A 19,032-nucleotide genomic window follows, 5' to 3' on the forward strand; every position below is an offset into this window, starting at 1 on the left:
CAAAAGCCAGTATATTAGGTTCTTTGTAAAGTCTCTTCCAGCCATATATTTCTAAGATTTGGAAAACTCCTGTCACAGGCATTCCAGTGGTCTGAGGGAACTTGATGTTGATGAAACAGGTGCCTCTTATCATCGGAGTGATTTTTGGTTTCTAGTTCTAGTGCTAGTTACAATAAACTCTTTTATCTGAGTTTCTTCAGCGAGGTTTGTGTAAACATGGCTGCTTAATAAATAAAAGCCCTCTTTCCAATTCATGTTCAAATTCTTCAGTATCTCGGTTATAGTAATTTTCATTTTATGGCATCCACTAGCGTTTGCATTTTAAGAGCCGTTTGACACTGTCATTGAAGTTATTTGAACTGAAAGATGAAATTAGTTTTAAGTTTTACTAAGTCTCTGCAATATGCCAAATACAATGTTCTAGAACATTAGTGGCAAATAGAATTTGAGTGTTTTCTCTGATATCATTCTTCATAGTTTTATTGTTTATTTTGAAATAAAAGTAGGGTCAGTAGTCATACAGTTTCTATTCTGAAGGTAGCTGAATTTGGACACAATCTATGATCTCTTTGGAGTGGAAAAGATAGTGTTGTGATATGTGTGTGTGTGTGTGTGTTTAATATTTTAAAGAATCTGTTTTACCTTGGACAGTCCAAAGATGTTTTCTAAACTATTGTATTTTAAAAGAATCAGTAGTGTTTCTTTTTTTTTACATTTTTTTATTGTGAAATATACAGATACACAGAAAAGTGATAACTTTCAAAGTATGATTTAGCAGGTAGTTACATAGGAAATTTCAAAGAATTTTGTGGGTTACACTTCCACCATTTCAGTTATTTCCTTCTAGCTATTCTAATACCCTAGCAGCTAAAAGAGTAAAAAAAAAAAGGCACATTTACATAAAGATTCAATATTCATAATCCTTTGTTACAGCCTATCTTGTCTTTTGCTACCCCTTCCTCTCATTTAATAACTTTCTCGATCTTTGGGGATCTAGGCTGTGTCACTGCTTTCAGATCTTCTGTGTGTATGCTGAGAAGTGGAATTACCTGTTGATAGGGTAACTCGTATCTCATTTTCTGAGGAACCCCCAAATTGTCTTCCACAGCGGCTGTACCATTATACCTTTGGATTTGATTTGCAAGTATTTTGTTGAGAATTTTGCATCTATATTCATTAGGGAGATTGGCCTACAGTTTTCTTTTCTTCTAGTGTCTTTATCTGGTTTTGGTATTAGAGTGACATTAACTGCTTAAAATTAATTAGGCAGTGTTCCTTTTTTTCCAGTTTTTTGAAAGAGTTTGAGCAGGAAGGGTGTAAGTTCTTTTTGGAAAATTTGACAGAATTCCCCTGTGAAGCCATCTGGCCCTAGGCTTTTATTTGTAGGAAGATTTTTGATGACTGATTGGATCTCTTTACTTGTGCTTGGTTTGTTGGGGTTTTCTGTTCTTCTTGGGTCAGTCTAGGTTGTTCACGTGTTTCCAGGAAATGGTCTATTTCCTCTGAGTTGCCTAGTTTGTTGGCGTACAGTTGTTCATAGTATCCTTTTAATGATTTTTTAAATTTCTTCAAGATCCATAGTAATGACTCTGCTCTCATTTCTGATTTAGTTGAGTCTTCTCTCTTTTTGACTTTGTCAGTCTAGCTAAGGATTTGTCAATCTTGTTGATCTTCTCAAAGAACCAGCTTTTAGTTTTATTTTATTGTGTATTTTTTTTTGTTCTCCAGGTCATTTATTTCTGCTTTAATCTTTGTTATTTCTTTTCTTTTACTTGTTTAGGGTTAGTTTGCTGATCATTCTCTAACCTCTTCAGTTGTTCAGTTAGGTCTTTAGTTTTAGCTTGCTCTTGCTTTTTGAAATATGCATTAGAGCTATAAATTTCTCTCTCAACACCGCTCTCACTACATCCCATAGGTTTTGATATGTTGTGTTCTCATTTTCATTTGTTTCTAAATGTTTACTGATTTCCCTTGCAATTTCTTCTTTGACCCACTGGTTGTTTAGAAGTGTGTTGTTTAACCTCTGTATATTTGTGAAAGATCTGTTTCTTTTGTGGTTTTTGATTTCTAGTTGCATTCCATTATGGTCAGGGAATGTGCTTTGAATAATTTCAATATTTTTTAATTTATTAAGACTTGTTTTGTGCCCCAGTGTATGCTCTATCCTGGAGAATGTTCCACGAGCACTAGAGAAGAATGTATATACTGGTAATTTGGGATGTAATGATCTATATATATATGTCTGTTAAGTCTAATTCATTTATCACATTGTTTAGGCTCTTAGTTTTGTTATTGGTCCTCTGCCTACTTTTTCTATCTATAGAAGAGAATGGCGATTGAAGTCTCCTATATTATTGTAGAAATTTCTATTGCTCCCTTGGGTTTTGCCAATGTTTGTCTCGTACTCTGGAGCTCCTTGATTGAGTGTGTAAACATTTATGATTGTTATTTCTTCTTGGTGAATTGTCTCTTTTATTACTATATAGTGTCCTTCTTTGTCTCTTATGACGTCTTTGCATTTAAAGTCTATTTGTCTGATATTTGTATAGCTACCCCTGCTTACTTTTGGTTGCAGCTTGCATAGAACATTTTTTTTCCATCCTATCACTTTCAATCTGTTTGTGTTTCTGGGTCTTAGATGAGTGTCTTGTAAACAGCATATCAAAGGGACATACTTTTTAATCCATTCTGCCAGTCTTTGTCTTTTAATTTGGGAATTTAACCCATTCCCATTCAGTTATTACTGCAAAGACAGTTCTAGAGCCAGCCATCTTTTATTTATTTATTTTTTTTAATCATCATTTTATTGAGATATATTCACATACCACGCAGTCATACAAAACAAATTGTACTTTCGATTGTTTACAGTACCATTACATAGTTGTACATTCATCACCTAAATCAATCCCTGACACCTTCATTAGCACACACACAAAAATAACAAGAATAATAATTAGAGTGAAAAAGAGCAATTGAAGTAAAAAAGAACACTGGGTACCTTTGTCTGTTTGTTACCTTCCCCTACTTTTCTACACATCCATCCATAAACTAGACAAAGTGGAGTTTGGTCCTTATGGCATTCCCAATCCCATTGTCACCCCTCATAAGCTACATTTTTATACAACTGTCTTTGAGATTCATGGGTTCTGGGTTGTAGTTTGATAGTTTCAGGTATCCACCACCAGCTACCCCAATTCTTTAGAACCTAAAAAGGGTTGTCTAAAGTGTGCGTAAGAGTGCCCACCAGAGTGATCTCTCGGCTCGTTTTGGAATCTCTCTGCCACTGAAGCTTATTTCATTTCCTTTCACATCCCCCTTTTGGTCAAGAAGATGTTCTCCGTCCCACGATGCCGGGTCTACATTCCTCTACGGGAGTCATATTCCACGTTGCCAGGGAGATTCACTCCCCTGGGTGTCTGATCCCACGTAGTGGGGAGGGCAGTGATTTCTCCTTTCAAGTTGGCTTAGCCAGAGAGAGAGGGCCACATCTGAGCAACAAAGAGGCATTCAGGAGGAGACTCTTAGGCACAAATATAGGGAGGCCTAGCCTCTCCTTTGCAGCAACCGTCTTCCCAAGGGTAAAACTTATGGTAGAGGGCTCAACCCATCAAACCACCAGTCCCCTATGTCTGTGGTCATGTTAGCAACCATGGAGGTGGGGTAGGCAAATACCCCTGCATTCTCCACAGGCTCCTCAAGGGGGCACTACATCATTTTTTTTTTCCTTGTTTTTCTTTTTTGTTTATTTTTTTTTTTTTTTTTTAACTTTCCCTTCTTTTTTAAATCAACTGTATGAAAAAAAAAAGTTAAAAAGAAAACAAACATACAATAAAAGAACATTTCAAAGAGACCATAACAAGGGAGTAAGAAAAAGACAACTAACCTAAGATAACTGCTTAACTTCCAACATGTTCCTACTTTACCCCAAGAAAGTTACATAATATAGCAACATTTCTGTGGACTTGTTCCTACTATATCCATCAGAAATTAACAGACCATAGTCATTTCTGGGCATCCCCAGAACGTTAAATAGCTTATCTGTTCTTCTTGGATTATTGTTCCCCCTTCCTTAATTGCTCTCTACTGCTAGTTCCCCTACATTCTACATTATAAACCATTTGTTTTACATTTTTCAAAGTTCACATTAGTGGTAGCATATAATATTTCTCTTTTTGTGCCTGGCTTATTTCACTCAGCATTATGTCTTCAAGGTTCATCCATGTTGTCATATGTTTCACCAGATCGTTCCTTCTTACTGCCGCATAGTATTCCATAGTGTGTATATACCACATTTTATTTATCCACTCATCTGTTGAAGGACATTTGGGTTGTTTCCATCTCTTGGCAATTGTGAATAATGCTGCTATGAACATTGGCGTGCAGATATCTGTTCGTGTCACTGCTTTCCGATCTTCCGGGTATATACCGAGAAGTGCAATCGCTGGATCGAATGGTAACTCTATATCTAGTTTTCTAAGGAACTGCCAGACTGACTTCCAGAGTGGCTGAACCATTATACAGTCCCACCAACAATGAATAAGAGTTCCAATTTCTCCACATCCCCTCCAGCATTTGTAGTTTCCTGTTTGTTTAATGGCAGCCATTCTAACCGGTGTTAGATGGTATCTCATTGTTTGCTTAATTTGCATCTCTCTAATAGCTAGTGAAGCTGAACATTTTTTCATGTGTTTCTTGGCCATTTGTATTTCCTCTTCAGAGAACTGTCTTTTCATATCTTTTGCCCATTTTATAATTGGGCTGTCTGTACTATTGTCATTGAGTTGTAGGATTTCTTTATATATGCAAGATATCAGTCTTTTGTCAGATACATGGTTTCCAAAAATTTTTTCCCATTGAGTTGGCTGCCTCTTTACCTTTTTGAGAAATTCCTTTGAGGTGCAGAAACTTCTAAGCTTGAGGAGTTCCCATTTATCTATTTTCTCTTTTGTTGCTTGTGCTTTGGGTGTAAAGTCTAGGAAGTTAGAGCCAGCCATCTTATCCATTGGTTTTCAGTTGTCATATCTATTTTTTCCCTCTTTCTATTTTTCCTTTAAGTTACCCTTACTAATACTCTTCAGTTCTGTGCCCTTCTCCAGACCTCTCTCTCCTTTCTTTCTTTCTTTTTTTTTCTCAGTTGGTAGAGCTCCCTTTAGTATTTCTTGCCAGGCAGGTCTCTTGTTAACAAGTTCTCCCAGCAGTTGTTTGTCTCTGAAAATTTTAAACCCTCCCTCAATTTTGATGGAGAGCTTTGCTGGATAAGGAATTTTAGGCTGGCATTTTTCTCTTTCAGAATCTCAAATGTCATACCACTGTCTTCTCACCTCCATAGCGCCCACTGAGTCGTCAGTAGTTAAGTCTTATGTGGTTTCCCTTGTATGTGGTGAATCAGTTCTCACTTGTTGCCCTCAGGACTTTCTCCTTCTCTTCAGCATTTGACAATCTGATTAGTATATATCTTGGAGTGTGTCTATTTGGATTTATTCTGTTTGCTGTTCCTTGGGCTTCTTTGATTTGCATATTTATGTCATTTAGAAGGGTTGGGAAGTTTTCCCTAACTATGTCCTCAAATACTCTTCGTAGCCCTTTACCCTCCTCTCTTTTCCTTCTGGGACACCAATGATTTTTATATTTGTGTATTTCATGTTGTCCTTCATTTCCGTGAGATCGGTTTCAAATTTTTCCATTTGTTCTTTTATGTGTTCGTATTCAATTGCTGTGTCCACTGACTCACTTATTCATTCTTTTGCCCTTTCAAATCTGCTGTTGTGTGTCTCTAGTATATTTTTAATTTGATCTACAGTATCTTTTATTTCCATAAGATCTGATGTTTTTTCATTTACTTTCTCAAATTCTTTTTGCTCTTCTGAAGTTTTCTTGATGTCTTTTATGTCCTTAGGCAACCCACTGAAGTTGTTTTGGAGATTTGTATGTACTGCTGTGATTAATTGCTCCAGATTCTGTGTCTCTTCTGGCTTTTTAACTTGGTTGTTTGGCTTATTCATATCTTCTTGGCTCTTCGTGTGCTTTGTGATTTTTCTTTTGGCTTTGGGGCATTTGCTTATCTTGATAAGGTTATTTTAGGATATGTAGAATTATTTGACCTTTATCTATAATTTGGCAGAGCTATAGATAGCTGGAGTGCACTTCCCCTGCCTTCCGAGTAGATAGTACTCTTGAGCCACCTTTTACCCTCCATGCCAGTTTTTCCCCAACTACACCTGTGCACTGTACGAGCTCCAAACCAGGTGGAAATCCAGTCAGTGCACCAGTTATCCATGTGCACTGGGGACTGCCAGCCCTGTAGGTAAGGGTAGGCCCTGTGCAATTTGGCATGAAGTCCGCTCAAGGGCGCAGTAGGTCCAGTGGTTCCCAGGCCTCTGCGTAGACCATCTTTGGCTGTGGGGCTGTGCGTCTCACTCTCCATTTCAAACGTGCTGCAGTCCCTGTCCACCAGAGCCTATGAGGCTCTGAGGTTGGGGAGGGGCTCCTATCACTTCTGTACTGTGCCCTTGATTTTGTATACCAAACAAGTGGAGGAAGACTAAATGCTTCCATGGAGGAAGACTAAATGCAGTCACCATAAGTCTGCTGAATCCCGAGTTCCATCACGGGAGCTCCTGGTCATGGGACTGTGAAGGTTATCACTCCAGCCAACTGCTGAGATGGGTGAACGGGGAGTAGATAGCTGGTCTCTCCCCAGCTTGGCATCCAACTCCAGCTGCCAGCCCACAGTGTCAGTCCTGGTTGAATAAACTCACCCTGTCCTTTCAGATGCAATTTCTCAGCCTTTTTATTCAAGTCCTCACTATGGTTATAGAGGTCCCTTTCCAGCCAGTTGCATTCTGGAACTGCTCTTCTAGGTGCCTTCTGCCCTTTTTCTAGTTTTTTTTTTCATTCAGGGGAAGATTGCTCTGCCTCTCCTCTTCTGCCATCTTCCCAGAAGTCGTACAGTTTTGTTGGTGTGTTTTTAGCAGTTTTTGGTAACCTCGCGGTGTGGACCTTGGTCCGCTGCTGCTGAATGGACACGAACCACGGGTGACCAAGGCAGCTGCACAGCACGTGGCAGCCACCATGAAGCTGTGGTGGAAGCCTATGATGGGTTTTCTAAAGAATTTAATTGATGTTTGGTCAAGATAATCTGGCTTGATCCTTTTTAGATGACTTCTCTTCTCTTTGGGTGGACCCAATGTTACGGGCCATGCAAACAGATGGAAAATGTGGCAGTAGTATTCTGTCAAACATTTCCTCATTCACATTCATAGAACAGGTTCTATTATTCTGTATTCAAAAAATTGTGCCCCTGAGACATTTTGGTAAGCTCTTTAACTTTCATAAAATCTTTTTCTGAAGAAGGGAAGGTCAAGGATAAACACCAGATTTCAGAATCAGAGTGGCAGTTCAAACAGCCCTTATTTGCCTTAGGAAAAAAAGAAAGAAAGAAAGAAAGAAAGAAAGAAAGAAAGAAAGAAAGAAAAAAGGTGCATAATGATATTCTCCAATTCTGGCTGTTGGAAAATTCTAAAAAATTATATGAACTTTTTTATTTTTTTTTCATTCAGAATTGTGTAAGTTTGTCTAAACTGATGCTTCTATGAAGGACTTCCACAGTTTTAGAAAGCTGGTGTCTATCCTTTTGCCTAACAAGCCTGGCCAGAGAAATTCATGCCACAGCCTTTCTCATTAATCAGGTTCTATGGACAGGAACTGTCTTATCAAAATTTTTTCCCCACATCATCTCCATGTTTCTCTACAGATGGATATGCTAGCTCCACCTAGCTGATCTGCAGCCTTTTCACCATCAAAGATAAGTTATTTAAGATTAGCCCTGCTGGCCCCATGCTTTCAAAGGTTTTATTCTAAACGGCGCTTATTAAAATTGTTACCTTTTTTTAAAAGAAAGTTTCCTTGTGCTTCTAATAAGTGACCTGAAACTGTCAATCAGAACAACTTCTCAGTATGTGATAAACCAAAGAAACCTGCCTTTTCAGTTATCCTGTCGTATTTTTCACGGGTAAATGTTCAATTAAATTTTTATAAATATTAAGTATTGTAACAAATAATTCTTTGCCTCCATGGACCCTGCTCACACTGAAGCATTCTCATAAGCATATATGGAATACAGATGTCCTTGAGGGATGGCCTGCACCACACACTCTATCACATATACAGTGGAATCCTCATCCTGTTTTGTGAATACTGTACACACGTATTTGGTATAATTCTAAATAAGGGATTCCTGTTTAGGGAAGCAAATTTTACTGGAGGATCTTTAAACTCCATTTTAATCCTTAGGTTCTATTGATTTATAAATATTTGTGATTTCAAAAGAGGAAGAATAAATGAGCTTTTAACAACTGAGATCTATTTTAATTTTGTGTTATGTTTTTTTCCTAGTTAATTTGTCAACTTCCTAGGAGCTTAGAAGGACATATTCTAATTGTGGAATGTTGGTATAAGGAAGGCAGAATTCCAGCATACTATGTGCATTGTCTTGTATACCGTTTCATTTTAAAATTCAAAATACAGTACAAGAAGGGAGATTAGCCTTTTGACTCTCTTGGGTATAGAAATACATTTTGCACAGTGACTCCCAAAACATATAACAAAATAGTTGGAGGTTATAAAGGGCTGATCTATTTATTAATTTTTTTATTTATTTTAATAAATTTTATTTTGAAATAAATTCAGTCTTACAGGAACAGTTGCAAAAACATTACAAACCCCATACATAGAACTCCATCATACCCCGACCCCTCTCCCCCGATACCCCGATCCATCACCTTTAAGATCCTGTCAACACCACTGTCTCTTTCTTTTCCTCCCTCCCTATCTATCATCCATCATCTATTGCTCTGTCCTCTGAACATATGAGAGCAAGCTGCACATATCTTTGAACAAACAATATAATTCACATATACCTTTCCCATGGACAAGAACATTCTTTTATGCAGTCTCATTAAGCGCAGCTAAGAAGTTCAAGAAATTCAACATTGATATAAAGCTTACATTCTATATTTCCTTTTTTTTTTCTTGTGTCCCATCTGTGTCCCTTTGGGCCTCCTCTCCTCCATCCTCAGATCCCATCCAGGATCATCCTTGGCATTTAATTGTCATCTATTTAGACTTTTTTTTTTTTTCAATTGTGGAAACATATATATAGCCTAAATCTTCCCATTCCACCCCCTCCCTAGCATTCCATTAGTGGGATAAATCACATTTAGAATGTTGCAATGCTATTACCTTCCCACCATCCCATTTCTAGAAGTTTCCCTTCACCCCAAACAGAAACCCTACTTTCATTTCTTAACTCCCCATTGCCCCTTCTTCCACCCCTCGGAACCCCTACTCTACTTTTCATCTCTGTGGTCATATTCTGCGGTCGCAGTTGATTCGTCTGGGGGAGGGTGGCGGCCGGTTGCTAAATCCTAGGCTCCCAGGATTGCTCCGAGGGTACCGGCGGCGGGGGCTCTTTCCCGGAGGCGAGGGCGAGGCGGGGGACTTGGCCAGGTCCCCGGCGGGAGGCGTGCAAGTATGGAGGGCGGCGAGAAAGGAACAGGCAGGACACGTTTCTTTTAGGATGATGAAAACCAAGAGAGAGAGAGTTTTATTAGGGGAGAGTACAAGTTTATATCGGGCGGTTTAGAGGGCGGGGTAGCTGTAAGGGTTAAAGGCTTGGATTGGTTCTGAGAGGACGCGGAAGCTGTTTGTCACGGGCAGGAGTTGCTCTGGCAACGGTGCATGCGCACTGGCGGTGGGGGAGCCGCTCTGGCAACGGGGAGTGGGCGGGCAAGGCAAAGGGGGCGGTTTTCTCCGGCAAGCCCTCCCCAATGGTTTTTACTTTGGGGTGAGGAAATGGGGCCTGCATTCGGCTCCACTTTCTCAGGCCCGGGGGGCCGTGGAGGGCGCAACCACCCGTGCCCCACTACCTTTCCTAGGGGCTGATCAGTTCCCCTGGCCCAGGCCCGCCAAGTCAGAACTCGATAACAGTGTCCCGCATTTCCCCCTTCTTTTCTAATTAGAGGAAGAAGCTTACCGGAGAGATCCGCCAAGGGATGAGGGAAAGGGGAGGTGGGGGAAGGGATAGGGGTAGATGGTAGTTAGAGAGGCTGGAGCTCGACGTTGGTGTGGCGCCCGGGCGTTCGAGAGGGGCCTCGCTGCTTGCGGGATGGACGAGGGTGGCGACGCTGCGGAGGGTCAGCTTCTTCAGTGGAGGCAAGTTGTTGATACTGGACTTGCACAAATGATGAAAAGACAGCATTGGCTTGGTTCTTAGCAAGCTGAACAATTTTGCGGATAATGCAGGGCCCTAGGGTGAGAGCTTTCGAGCGCAGGTTTCTTCGACTCTGGAGACAAAGGTGGCAAAAGGCTCATTTGGCTTCTGGAGGAGCTTGGTGAATTTAGTAGGCCGACAGGCGGAACAGTTGGCAAAAGCTCGCAAGGCGATTCCCCGAAGGATAGGCCAAAAGGTGGCAGGTGCATTAATATAAGCAGACGCATTTAGAAACGCTCCCGTGCCTAGATAGGCTTCGGGGGGATGATAGACTCCAGTGGCTGCGTCTTGCTCACTTTGCTTAGCTGCTTCCGCCTGGAAGTGAGCACGCCAATCAGTAAACTGGCCGGGGTTAAGAATGGAACGGGCAAGCGAGGCCCAGTCTTGGGGGATGCAAAAGTCCATGCCGAGATCCTGCAGTATTTGGGAAGCGTATGGGCTACCCAACCCGTCCTCCTTGACGGCCCTGCGAAGCTGCTTAATAGTATTAGAGTCAATGGGATACCAGTCATACGGTTTCTGTGGTGTGGGGGTAAGGTTAAGAGGAAAGCAGTGAAAGGCACGAGAGAAAGGAGGACGCGCTTGCAGAGGGCTTGGCGCGGGAGTGGGGGTAGGGGGAGCGTTGCCCCAAGGGTTGCCTTGAGGTGTAGAAGGCAGCCAGGGGTTGTTAGTCGGCAGGGTGGGAGGAGCGGCGGCAGCTGCCGGTAGCGGCTCCGAGGGGGAGCTCGCCGGAGGGGGAGGCGGAAGTGGGAGGCCCCAAGCGTCGCAAGACGGCGGCGCGGTGGGAGTGGCTAAGGCATAGGATGGTGGACTAGCTCCGCCCTGTGAAAGGGTGGGGCCCAAGGCATAAGATGGCGGACTAACTCCGCCCTGTGAAAGGGCGGGGTAAAGCGCATGCGGTTTCCGGCCCAGCTTAGGGCTGACGTCATCGCCGGAGCACTTCCTCCCCTCGATGGAAGAAGAAGGAGGAAGTTCGCCATCTTGGCGAGGCTTAGTATTGCTTTGTTTTTGGGGGGCGACTTCGAGCGCGTTGTTAATTTGCTCGACTAAGGATTCTGTGTCCGAATCATGGTCTACATTAGTATCGCTGTCTGAATCTGTAGGCTGGGTTGATAGGGCCTCCTTGGATTTAATGGGGCCTCGATCAGGGGGAAGGGAGCCTTGAAGGCAGGAGCGGACGGTTATTAAGGTGGGGAGCAAGCCGGGAGGGAAGCGCTTGCTCTCATGTTCCATGGCGTTGGTGACCCGATCAATAAGGCGATCATAAGTAACAGGGTCCCAAAGATGGCAAGTGGTGAGCCATGGGTTAAAGGGCAGCAGGAGGTCCCAGTATACCTGCAGCTGCCGGACAGACACTTTACAGCGATGTGTGTCTAGGAGACCCGCCAGAGCGCGAACTTGGGGTGCTTGGCGTGCAGATAGACGATTACCCATAGCGGAGTGAGAAAAGAGAAAAAAGGGGGGTTGATTATTGAGTAAAGAAAATGAGGTAAACTGTGGCAGCGAGGCCGAAGGAGATGGTGAGAATGGAAGGCAGGAGCCTCTAGTAGCGAGAGCAGTTTGGGGGGGGGGGGGCGGTTGCAAAGAGGCACACCGCGCGAAACAAAGAAACAAAGACACAGAGGACCACAGCAAAGTAATGGAGGGGAAGAGGGAAAGCTACTGGAGGAAGAGTGTTAGGAGGAATGTGGGGATATAGGAAGAGAAGACGAAAGGTAGTCGGGGGTAAGAGTTAGGTTAACGCGGGAAAGGAAGAGCGGCCCGGGCGCGGAGCGGCGTGGGAGGGGCGGCTCCGCGGGGCGGCGAGGGAGAGGCGGCCCTTACTTTGCAGGCGAGGAGAAGGGGAGCTGGAGAGGCGTCCGGGCGAGCGGGTGGTTTCACTGGACCGCTGCGTGGAGAGGACTTTTAATTCCAGGGGCCCCACGTTGGGCGCCAGTTGCGGTCGCAGTTGATTCGTCTGGGGGAGGGTGGCGGCCGGTTGCTAAATCCTAGGCTCCCAGGATTGCTCCGAGGGTACCGGCGGCGGGGGCTCTTTCCCGGAGGCGAGGGCGAGGCGGGGGACTTGGCCAGGTCCCCGGCGGGAGGCGTGCAAGTATGGAGGGCGGCGAGAAAGGAACAGGCAGGACACGTTTCTTTTAGGATGATGAAAACCAAGAGAGAGAGAGTTTTATTAGGGGAGAGTACAAGTTTATATCGGGCGGTTTAGAGGGCGGGGTAGCTGTAAGGGTTAAAGGCTTGGATTGGTTCTGAGAGGACGCGGAAGCTGTTTGTCACGGGCAGGAGTTGCTCTGGCAACGGTGCATGCGCACTGGCGGTGGGGGAGCCGCTCTGGCAACGGGGAGTGGGCGGGCAAGGCAAAGGGGGCGGTTTTCTCCGGCAAGCCCTCCCCAATGGTTTTTACTTTGGGGTGAGGAAATGGGGCCTGCATTCGGCTCCACTTTCTCAGGCCTGGGGGGCCGTGGAGGGCGCAACCACCCGTGCCCCACTACCTTTCCTAGGGGCTGATCAGTTCCCCTGGCCCAGGCCCGCCAAGTCAGAACTCGATAACAGTGTCCCGCAATATTCTTTGATAATTTCTTTGTGTTTATCGTGGGGCTTAAATTTAACATCTTAAATCTATAACAATCTCGTTTTTCTTTGATACCAACTTAACTTCCATGTGACACATAAACTATGTTCTTATACTCCCTCATTCCCCCACCTTTATGTAGTTCTTATCAAAAATTACATGTCTTACATTGAGTCTAAAACCACTGATTTATCATTACACGTGTTCCTGGAGATTTAAGGCTGTTCTCTGCCGCTCACCCAAAGTCCTTGGTATTGGCGTAGGTTCCCTGGGATTTCCGAGTGGTTCCCCCTTCCCAGCTGTGCTCTTCCAGGACCTCTGCTGAGGGAGGGAGGGCTGTGCCACATCACAAGTGCATGCCGGTCTCCAGGGAAGCCCTGGGATGCCAGGCTGTGCAGGGGCGTTCCCAGCCCGCTTCAGAGATGGTTGAATGGAGCGCATTAACTTCTCCCTTTCCACACAGCTCCCCCCTCCCAGCTCCGGGACAATCAGCCGTGGGTGTATTAAAGGCCACTGTCCACGGCTGATCTTGTGGCATGTGAGCGGTGCTGCGGGAAAGACTCCCTGTCACGCTGGGTTTTTGGCATGGCTCTGTGCTGTGGGTTCGGCCTCTGGCAGGAGTGCCCCCGCCCGCCAGGGAGATGGCTGCAAGTAGTGCTTTTTTTTTTTCTCCTTTTGGCTCCCCTTCGCTCCCCTGGACCCGAGACAATCAGCAGTGGGTGTAGGAAGGGGTATCCTCCATGCCAGACACCGAGGTGTTAGCCCAGCCCGCTCCTGTCATATCTGCTGCTACTCCCGGGCTTCTTTTTTTTTTTTAAAGAACTAGTCTGTCTCTAAACGCCAACCCACCGTTTTCCCACACCTCAGTGTGGCCGAGGGACTCTCAGCTGACTCACTCATTTCAGAATGTGGACTCCTGGTTTCACCAAATGCATGTTCCCTGTGGATTTATCAGACTTTGTCTGGCTGGTGCTACTCTGAAAGTGGTGTTCTGGGTCATTTTCTGGTTTTTATGTCGTATTTTTCACGGAGGTGTTTTTTTGCCCTGTCTCACCTAGCCGCCATCTTGGGTTCTCCCAAGGGCTTCTTTTAAAACAAATCTGATTTCCTTTTCACAATTAATAGTAGGAAGAGGCTACAGAATGGTAAAATAGTCTGCTTTAGAAAGTAATCCAGTACTTGTAGTTTCTTTGTGTTATTGCTGAATTGGGATGCATGGCTCTTTCTTATGATATTACTGAACTAAATCTGGGTATTTCCATAATGTAAGAAGGAAAATGTAGTTTATTTGAACAGTTGTGGTAGTATTCATGGCTGAATGTTTTGTACTCCTTAATGGCCCTGCATGTCCAAGAATAACTTTGGTGATGAACCCTGGTCAGGATATATTGTCTCCATGGTCCATGATGATGGGAATTCGTATTGTTATGTTCTCTTCTAAAACATTTGGTATCTGAAATCTAATGTGAGGTTGTAAAAAACTGTAAGAATAGGGTATATCATCATATATTGTAAAAGAGGTTTTTTTGAATTGCTCCTTTCTCAAATTTTACCCAGTTCACTTGATATTCACGAATAGTTCTTGTATATACTCTTACTTATTTTTATTCTTTCCCGGTTAATTTATAAAGCTCTCAAGATCAGGTTGTTACATTTGAGTAGATTATTTCACTTTTCTTGAACTGTGCTTGAGTCTATTTTTAACTAGTGACCAAGGCCTTAGCATTTTTATTTTCATATTGTTCCATGTAAGACTTGATCATTTTCATTTTCAAGAGAGGAAAATAGCAAAAAGGTTAAATTTTCTTGCTTCAAGGTATTGAAGACATTATCCTGACTGGATTATGACATTTTCTGTATCTTTCAATGGAGGAAACAATACTTTTTGCCTAGTGGTATCTGTTGATGGGTTAAAAGTATTGATTGCCTTTTGAAATTTGATTCTTTTGAAGTAAATGTGTATTTGAATATTAGTTCCCAATGAGTCCAGTGTTCATAATTATTGGCCTCAGTGTACATTGACTGTATAACTTATCTAGCCTTTTCGTGTAGTTGCAAGTACAAAGAATTTCTGGGTGGTATTGGTATTTACTGGGACTTCAAGGTAAAAATTAGGAAATCAACATAGAAAACAATGACTTTAAATCAACATTTGTTTTGATATGAAAATGTATGTTCCTTTGTATATAAATGATCATTTAAAAATGTGCATTTATTTGAAAACTACAATCTAGCATCTATATTACAAAAATATATTTGAAAATAATATTATACTTGTAGTTTACTTTTATTAAGGACTTTTTTGGGCCTGGTGCTGGTCTAAAGCCCTTTATTTTAAAAAGCCTTTTACATGAAGCATCTCACTTATATCTCACAGTAACTCTCTGAAGAGGTTTTATTATTAACCTCATTGTACCTGTGAGGAAATGGGAGCACACAGAAGTAAATTATTTAAATATTTTGAACCAGGTGGTGTCACTCTAGAGCTTTTAACTGCTATACTACTTTCCTAAATTCTTTCTCTAAAAAAGAGGCATAGAAAGTTTTTGAGGCAGTGTACTTCAGGGGCACACTATGTTGTTTAAAACTCCTCCCCTCCCTTCCTGCCTTTAACTGAGTCCCTGTAATCACATGCTTGGAACTGTGGGAACTGATAAATAAGACATGGTTCCTGAACTCAAGGAGTTCCCAGGTTGGGGAGCATAGTCATGATAATCAGTTATCACTGTGCAGTATGGTAAGGAGGAGATGTGTAAACTAAGGGTTCTGGGAGGATGGAACATCTTTCCATGATCTCATTTTCTTCCCCCCATCATCCACAGGTCCTAAACATTTCATTTCCCCTCATGTCTTCTCTTTCTTTTCACTTTTCTTTTCAAAGTGGTATCAAGGCCCCACCCTTTTCTGCAACTGGTGAACGTGCTTTTTATAGTGTGAAAACCACGATTGCATTTTAGCAGTTATTTTCTTCATGTATATAGAGTCTTGTCATGGTCAGGGACAGTTGACTTTGTTTTGTTAAGCATGTTCATAATAAAGATAATTTTTGTGGTTCAAAGGGAATATCCTGGATATTCTTCATGTGATGATGGAACATTGATGAGCTTTGACTGTCAGTTACTGGAAATTGCCAGTCATGGTCAACCAATGTCTGATATAATTAATTTTAATACCTACTTTGGAGATTAGCCAGTTACACAGGCCAGAATTATTATGAACTCATACTGACTCATCATGCACATATATATCTCTACAAATATGAGTGTGTTCTGTTATTTCTCTCAAAGCATTGGCATTCTCTTGTAATTGTCTTGCATGTGTTTTTCTCCAACTTTAGAGTCTTAAGATCAGTTTAATGAATTATTATGCAAACAGGCATAAAGCAATCTGTCCTCTGGGATATTTGGCATAATATGTTGGTTAGCTTGGTGATTGATTATCCCTCGCAACTAGCCCAACAGAAATATTGTTTTTATGTGGTCTGTAATTAATCAAGATATTTACAATAATAACTAATGCATTTAGAGATCTGTGATTTCTGATTTGGTCCAAGACACTTCAATTAAAGCATAAAATGATAGCCAGATGGATTAATTTAAACATAGATAAAGGCAGTATTAAAAACAAATAAATAAATTAAAATTGAACAAAAAAATACTGGAATCAAGGAGTGATTCAAAAATTGAAATCCAAAATAAATCACAAAGTATATATTTTGTTATTTAACTAAAATAGAGCCCTCTGGAATATTCTAGTTTCTGGAATTTTAGAAGTGGAAAGGGAGTGTATGATAGGCTGAATAATGACCCCCTCCCCAAAGATGTTTATCTAATCTCTGTAACCTGTGAATATGTTACTTTACATGGCAAAGGGGACTTTGCACATATGATTAAGTTAAGAATTTTGAGATGGGTAGATTATACTGGATTGGGCCCAGTGTAAGAACAGGGGTTTTTATAAAAGATATGTGTTGGGGTTCATTCTAGTAAGAGAAGGAGCTGTGATGGAAACAGTGGTCAGAGTGATGAAGTCCTAAGCTAAGGGATGTGGGCAGACTCTAGGAGCTCGAAAAGGAAGGAACAGATTCCCCATAGAGCCTCCAGAAAGAATGCAGCCCTGCTGACACCTTGATTTTAGCCCAGTGAAACCAATTTTGAATTTCTGATTCTAAAACTGTAAGATAGTAAATTGTTGTTCTAAGCCACTAAGTTTGTGGTTATTTGTTATAGCAGCAAAAGAAAACTAATACAGACCTTAAGTATCATGTAATGCAGTAACTTCAGTCTTTCTTGAGTCTCTCCACTTGGGTTTTGGGAAGAGGAAGGCGTCTGGGGGAAAGCAGGAAACACTTAATGGTGGGAGTTGAGGAGAGATTTTTTTAATGTCTGTTGGGGATAGAATCATGTATTCCAAAAGACACGTTCAAGTCCTAACCCCTAGTCCTGTGGGTGTAAACTCACTTGTAAATGGGATCTTTGAAGATCCCGTTAAGATGAGGCCAAACAGACAGGGTGGGCCTTAATCCAATGTGTCTGGAGTTCTTATAAGCAAAGGAAATTTGGACATGGAAGTAGAAGCCACAGGAGGAGACTGAGGAGACAGATTGCCATGTGACAGGCTGGGAATGAGTGCCAGCAGGCCACCACCAGAACACTACAGAGTTCAGAGAAAGCATGGTCTGCCAGGACCTTGATTTTGGACTTCTAACCTCCAAGATGATGAGATGAGAAGCTCCTGTTGTGTAAGCCAACCAGTTTGTGCTATTTGTTATAGCAGTCTTGGAAAACTAAGACATTGTCTAACACTACTGTTAAAATCTCAAAAAGCACTTATGAGTAATTCATGGCAGTTAGTACTATAGTATTGAGGTGGAGAATGCTTTGTACTTGTTCTGGTAATTCTGGGTTCCACCTGAGCTGCTTGTCCCTTGTACTAGTGGGTAAGACCACTTCACCTTCAGTTAATAAATGTCTGTCTCAGAGGCTGCAACCTTCTTGATCATGTCCACTGCCAGCCATCCTTTGCAGTTAAATGTAAAATACTTTTTTTTCCTTGGTTGTTTAACTTTTTCTTTCATAATCATAAACTTAAAACTCTGCAATCAGGCTAGACTTGGAAGGGGGAGGATACTGTAGAACCCAAAGAACTGCAGTGAGGGCACAATGATAGGATACTGAGAGCAGACCAGGGAGGTAGGATGCTTTCGTGAGCTACAGAAGGAATGGTCTGGTGGTTAAGACAAAACACAAACCAAATTTGTCCACAGTCAGCAATGGTGATATTCTTGCTGGTCTTGCCATTCCTGGACCCAAAGCGCTCCATGGCTTCCACGATCTTCATGCCCTCTTTCACCTTACCGTAGACCACGTGCTTGCCATCCAACCACTCAGTCTTAGCAGTGCAGATGAAAAACTGGGAACCATTTGTGTTGGGTCTGGCATTGGCCATGGACAAGATGCCAGGACCTGTATGCTTCAGGATGAAGTTCTCATCATCAAACTTCTCCCCACAGATGGACTAGCCACCAGTGCCGTTACGGCATGTGAAGTTGCCACCCTGGCAAATAAACCCGGGAATAATTCTGTGAAATCAGGAACCCTTATAACCAAATCCTTTCTCCCTAGTGCTGAGAGCATGAAAGTTTTCTGCTGTCTTTGGAACTTTGTCTGCAAACAGCTCAAAGGAGATGTGGCCCAAGGTCTGATGGCGATTTTGAAGAACATGGTGGGACTGACCATGGCAGTGGGTGGCAGCGTCTGCAAGGCCTGTAAAATACTGTTGAAACCATTTTGGACTGAACTGGTGGTTATTATATCAGCTCAGATTAATAAGCCTCTCTCTCCTTGACCCACAGGAAAGACATCTGAAACTTGCCCTAGTTAGGGCATTTGTTTTCAAGTGTTAATGGAAAAAAAAGTCTTAAAAATTCCAATTCTTACTTTTGCCTTTGAAGACCACTTTCTTTTCTTCTGTGAAAATGAGGAGTATCTAGACAGCTTCCTTTTTTTTTTTTTTTTTTTTTTGCTCTGTCTGAAAATCACTGTTCTGCTTTCTTTCTAGTGTTTATTCTTCTATCTATCTATATCCATATCTATATTTTTTTACTTAGTATTTGCTGAGACTTTAGGTATCTTGTGTTTCTCTTGAAGCACATCCAAGTACCCTCTGATACTTTTAAGATATTGCTTCCTGA

At 42.3% G+C, this 19,032-nt stretch overlaps 1 protein-coding gene and 1 pseudogene across 5 annotated transcripts in view; one reads left to right on the forward strand and one right to left on the reverse strand.

The window, feature by feature from the left end:
* The window catches only part of NNT (nicotinamide nucleotide transhydrogenase), a 113,565-nt gene that overhangs the window by 84,132 nt on the left and 10,401 nt on the right, over positions 1-19,032 (forward strand). The window lies entirely within an intron of this gene.
* Positions 6,892-18,577, reverse strand: LOC119506520 (annotated as a pseudogene).

Source organism: Choloepus didactylus, chromosome 11 (genome assembly GCF_015220235.1).
Source record: "Choloepus didactylus isolate mChoDid1 chromosome 11, mChoDid1.pri, whole genome shotgun sequence".
In the NCBI taxonomy this organism is placed as follows: Eukaryota; Metazoa; Chordata; class Mammalia; order Pilosa; family Megalonychidae; genus Choloepus; species Choloepus didactylus.